Source organism: Chenopodium quinoa, unplaced genomic scaffold, assembly GCF_001683475.1.
Source record: "Chenopodium quinoa cultivar QQ74 unplaced genomic scaffold, ASM168347v1, whole genome shotgun sequence".
Taxonomy (NCBI): Eukaryota; Viridiplantae; Streptophyta; class Magnoliopsida; order Caryophyllales; family Amaranthaceae; genus Chenopodium; species Chenopodium quinoa.
The window spans coordinates 1,001,352-1,007,351 of NW_018743503.1; the positions used below are offsets into that span (position 1 = coordinate 1,001,352).

Genomic DNA, 6,000 nt, shown 5'->3' on the forward strand with positions numbered 1-6,000 from the left:
TGATGCTGCGTTGCTGTGTGGCGAGTAGGCTATTGCGTGCTGTTGCATGATGTTGGGGAGCTTGTGCTGCTGCTGGGCAGCGAAGCAGCAAGCCCCAGCCAGGCAGGCCCACTGCTGCCTGCGCCAGCAAGCAGCTAGCATGCGTAGCGTGCTGCTGGTGCTAGCTAGCAGAGCAGGCTACGCTAGGCGTGCTTGCTAGCAGCCAGTACCACACGCACATGCCATGGGCTGCCTAGCAGCCATGGTGCGCAACCCACTAGGAATTGTGTGGGCTGTTTTTGCTTAATTTCGAGCTATGTATTTTGCGAAAATTTTGCCGTTTTAAATTATTTATGTAATTATTTTAACGAGGTTAGACCTCGATTTTTCCGGCTTTTGCAAATTTTTTTGATTTTGCCAAATATGGGTTAACCGGCTTAATTAATTGGATTAATTAAGTTGGATGTGGAATTTAGTGGGAGCTTAGCTAATTACGCGAACAAATTGCACCTTAGTAATACTAATTTGTTAAATAACTTTGACTAGTTTTAATTAGGCGCTTTAATTGGATTAACCACCTAAGTTAGTTACTAGTTTTGCGTGTTTACTTGTTTAATCTCGTAAAATGCATGGGCCATTCACAAATAGTGAATGGGTGAATGAAAGATTGTTTCAAAACAGGTTTGGAGAAAAATGGCAACTAGCGGGACCCGACTAGGATAGAAAATACGGACTGCGTTTCGTTATGTATTTTTGTAAAATCTAAATACGGTCTGCGAACCGTTAAGTATTTTTGTACTTTAGATTAATCTTAGTCATAATAGCTAGTATTTTTATTTTGGCAAAGATGTCTCAAGACGGCGTTTCGATGAAGACGAGCCAAGATGAAGGCCCTTGAAGATTTGAAGATTTCAAGGGGTCATGCTAGTTGCCAAATGCATCAATTTATGCCTTATATATATTGTTGTTATATATATTTTTTGAATGTTAGATGCATGTCTAGGATTTCAAATGTTGCGATGATTAGTTAAGTTCACTTAAATCAACCAACATAGAAACCCTAGGTCCCTTAAAATATTGAACTAAAATTTACCGTTCCAAGAACAACACTTACCGAACTAATGCGCGTATGTGATGGGCTTCGCCAAAGCGAGGCATCACTATTTCCCTAGGAACGTAAGGTATACTAAGTATACAAGTTGTCTTGGTTAAGCTCAGCGATATCAGTAAGGACTCCTTAGATGTCGTGGCAAAAGAGATAAAATGTCAAGAATGCATTAGATGCGACGTTTTATCAAACCGAGAGCTTAGAGCTATTAGAAATTGGATTGCTTACCCTAAAATATCTAGTGTTAAGACAAGCCAAAGCATGCTTAATCACTTTTTGATTTTTGGGATCTCTGAATCATTTTATTCTCGCCTAAAAGGGACAATTTATTAATGCGTGGATAAGATGCTCAATAAGATTGAAAATTTGCATGAACGCTTTTAAATTTCAAACTTATTGATTATATGAATGGTTTTTCATTTCAAATTCTTTCAATTGTAGAACAATGTCAGCAAGTAACTCAATCAACAACAATTCTATGTGCCCGGAACTCCCCAACAAGTTGGCATTTTGCCTAAACTTGGTAAACTTCAAGGAGTGGGAGGAGGAACTCAGGAGAAATCTTCGGAATTGTTCCTTGGAGTACACTCTTGACATTCCCATTCCAAGTTTCACTACAACAAAATAAAGCAAAGATAACAATGAAAAACCATTGCCTAATATGAAAAAAGTGTTGCCTTGTAGCTAAGGCAACACATAGAGGCATAGTTTATGCCCCCGTTGTCTATTCATAAGGCAACACATTTTAGTTCAAAGGCAACAATTTTAAAAGCCAGGGTATAATGATACCTAACGCAACACTTTTACAAGGGCAACAAATGAAAATTGTTGCCACCTTAGGAGACAATTTGAAATTGTAACCTTATGCCATAATGTGCAACAACCTTTCAGTCGATGTATCAGCTAGTAACAATACAAAAGTGTTTCCAAATATCTTAAGGCAACACCATTAAAGCGATTAAATATAAAATTTTAAATCAAATGAGCAAAGATGAAGCAGAACATCAATATATAAGAAATTTGATTTTATAACAAAATTCATGTGAACTCATTAATTAGAATCCAAAAAACAATATCCAATAAAATTTTACTACACAATACTCATAAAAATCCTAAATAACTTGTAATTCATGATCTAAGCTAGTAAATTTCTAATAATACTAAATGTATACTTGTTTATATCTAATTCTGTACATCGGGGAAGGAATGTAACCCTTAAAGAGGGAAATGGGTCAAATTACTATAAACAATCTAAAATGCTAATAGATCAACTCTTCGTTTTTGTCTTTAACATATATCTTCTTCCATGTACTTGTACGCCCTGTATTACTAATCAAATAACAAAGTTAGAATAATAATTTTTCAAAAACTAAGAAAAATAATTGAATTTATAACCAAAAATATAGAATTAAAACATTTTACTAATATGGCAAGCAAAACATACAAAAATCAAAATTCATAAAGCAATTTTTACATTCATCCAAGACCAAGGGAAGGAAGTAGACAAACACCAGTTAGTAATGTAATACATCAGATATTCACCATGCATAATTAGGAAAATAAAGAGTAAATAATACTTCCTCCCATTCTATTTCCTCTCCGGAATCCTTTTGTGAGACAAAAAAAAGTCAATAGTGGAAAGAACAACAAAAAAAGATCGGAGGGATAGTGAGACAAAATACATAATGAAACAATAGAAAAAATAGAAATCATTTGTCATATGATTAAATATAGCCAAATAACTAATCTTATAACTTACCTTATTAAAAATGTAGTAAAAAGATAAAACTTCCAACTAAGTTTACTGGACATGAGAGGCAAAGTAGAGTGTAGAAATTGGCTTGTAGAAAATAATCCATGTACACTATGATCTTTAAGACACTTTAACAGCCTAAGATAAACCTTGGTAAGGAAGACATGGAAATCAAAGATTACACTACGATTACCCTATGAAATACGATCAATTTATTGTCTAGAGTGCATTGTTAAACGTTAGAAATAGATACCCTTTAGCACTTAAAAGTGCAACCTTTTAAAAATGGTAGTGATGTGCAACCTTACAGGTATATTAATACATTCTTGATACAAAGAAGTAAGATAGTTGTATGACTCGTATCCATAATTATCAAGGAAATCATTCTTGTTGGTAGCTCGAAAGACAACAAGATTTGGGTCGTTGCTCTTAATTATTAGATAGAGCGAGTTATTTTGTTGATCCTAATTAATCTACCCACCTTTACTTACCTTAAGTCCATCATCACAGCCAGTCACAAACTCACAACAGCTATAGCTACAAGAACCATCAAACGGCAGAACACACACACACAACCCTAAAAAAAAAGGAAAGAAATCAAAACAACGAAAACAAAGTAACTCATTAGCTATATTTATATATAAATCACTAATTAAATTATCACATTCCATCCACTCTCTATAAATATCCATTCTAAAGATTTATAGCTACAAGATCAACAACCAGAAGATTTTTAACTAGGCGTGCTTGGATTGAGGAAAATGTATTAATAGGGTATTAAAAGTCAAACTATGCATAATGAAAGTAAATAGAGAAGAAGGAGATAGTGATGGTAAGCTTGTAAGAATCATTATGTAGTGATCGTGAGATATGAGGGGAAGAAAGAGGCTCATTTTAGGGGTAATAGTTACACTAGGGGGAGGGTGTGTAACTATTACCCTCATTATGAGGGTAATAGTTCCTCCATCTCTCTCTTTTCCTCATGCAACAACTACCTTATGTCATTTGTAAACATCATACCTCCTATAACAACACTTCTAATTACTTATGTTTTTTCATGTTTGACTTTTATTACCACCTTAATATATTACCCCCAATCCAAGCATGCCTAAGGAATGATATTTAGTTCAATTTTATAAGCAGACAACTTAAAATAAACGTAGCAATAAAAAAATGTTCACATCTTAGGCTATACATCGGTGATCTGACTCTTTAGAAGACTCTTTGGCATTAGATTACTACCATTGCTAAGGCTACTAACTTCAATCTTTAATAGACACACTCATTTATTTTTGTCGATTGACTTTCATATTCAAAATAAATCATGATTAGTTGTAGTGAAACAAGTTTAGTTTGAATTTCAATCTTATAAAGGTGTATTTAGCTACTTTTATAACTCACTTTGTTTTTTACACTGACATCAATCATTGAGATGAAAGAATGTTATTTCTAAAAATTTAAAGGGTCTTTGAAATCACTTTTCTTATTAAAATAGACTATGGCTTAATCTTTTAACCTTTAAAAACTTTCAAAAACTTATATTAAGTTCAGATAATTTGAGGTTGCAATCAATATTATTCCCTGCACATTACTCCCCTCCATGCCCCTTCCCTGTACATTGTACGTTCCTCGCCCTTCTCCCTTACCTACACCACTGCACCCTGCACACTGTTCCTCACCCATCTCCCTTACCTACACCACTGCACCCCTCCATGCCCCTTTCCCTGCACAGTACAATTTCAAATTGGAATTTCATATAACAATTCTAAAGCACAACCAAGTAATCGGCCAATACTCAAAGTGTAAGAGCTTAATTTCAATATAGCATTTGAATTATATCTAAAGTCCAACAATAAGTAAAATGCGGCAATAAGATTATCATCCTTAAGCAGGATGTTTTGTGAGTTTATGACACATGCTCTTTCTGACACAATCACAGCAAAACCCAGTGCCTTGAACAACACTAGTAAAGCTGCATATGATTATACTCCATCATTAAAATCATGAGTATCAAAACTATAATTTCATATTTGAATTCGCGATTGCAAGCAAATTAAACCATCACTTCATATCACAATTTCACACTAAAATTTCAAATTACAAATTGAAAAAGAGCAATCAAATTCATGAATATAAACTATAAAAATAGGGCAATCGCAATTACACGAATTTACATCCCAAATTGTAAAAAAAAAAAAAAAAAAAGAAAAAAAAAGCAAAACCGAGCAGTCATTGGGTTTTTCTTTCACGAATTTAAACAATCGCAATTTCATACTATAATTTCTATCAAGATTATATTAAGAAATTGGGCAAGATATCAAAACTATCAAACAATTCGCAAAGAGCAATTAAATTCGTGAAAAGAAACTTAATTAATATCAACTTACCGATATAGAGTAAAAAAATTTCAGGCGATCGACAAAATCACGAAGAGCCACTGCTTGGTGGTAACCGTGGAGTTGAACCGCCGACCTCCGTTAAGTGGTGAGTAGAGAGAGAAGATATCTCGTTTCTGGCTTTCTTCAATGAGAATTAGGAGAGAGAAGAGAAAGAAGTTAGGGTTTGACGTTTGATCTATCTAATTGGGATTTTGCAGATTTAGAGATAAGTTAATAAGAAAAAAAAAAAGGTGCGCTGGGTTTCGAACCCAGTACATTTGATTATAAAAACAAGGCATTTACTGCTCAATGTGTATAATAATTATTAATTAAGCATTTTTTTTATTTAATCTTTATTTTTTTTTAAAAAAAAAAAACCTACCCGAATTTTATCGGATCTCACCAAACTCATACTAGATCCGCTTGAAGAACTTAGCCTAACACGCCCTAGGTTTAAGATTTTAGTCTCTCCCAATTCTTTATAGGTCGTACCTCCTAAAACTTAGTGGGAAAATGAATTTAGCGGAAATTACTTTTCAAAACTGCGCTAAATAATACCTCATGAAATATATTTTTAAATTCAAATCGGTTTGAAAAATCACCTACCTAGGTAGTGACTTTTTTGTGATTAGCCTATAATCTTAAAATATTAAACTCAAAGTTTCATATTCTAATCTAAATTTTATTGGGATTTGTGAATTTTTAGATATTTTTTTTTTTGGGGTTGTGCTAATATTTTGGTGTTTAATTATACCTATACAGAATTTTAATGTGGCACAAGT

The 6,000-nt window shown here is 33.6% G+C and overlaps 1 long non-coding RNA gene across 1 annotated transcript; it reads right to left on the reverse strand.

Moving 5' to 3' along the window:
- Positions 1–2,270: 2,270 nt before the first annotated feature.
- Positions 2,271–5,719, reverse strand: LOC110739512. Its single transcript, XR_002514838.1, has 2 exons — positions 5,228–5,719; positions 2,271–2,416 (listed from the first exon to the last, which is right to left on the reverse strand). It is a non-coding gene; the product is annotated as an uncharacterized LOC110739512 (long non-coding RNA).
- Between the last annotated feature and the right edge of the window lie 281 nt (positions 5,720–6,000).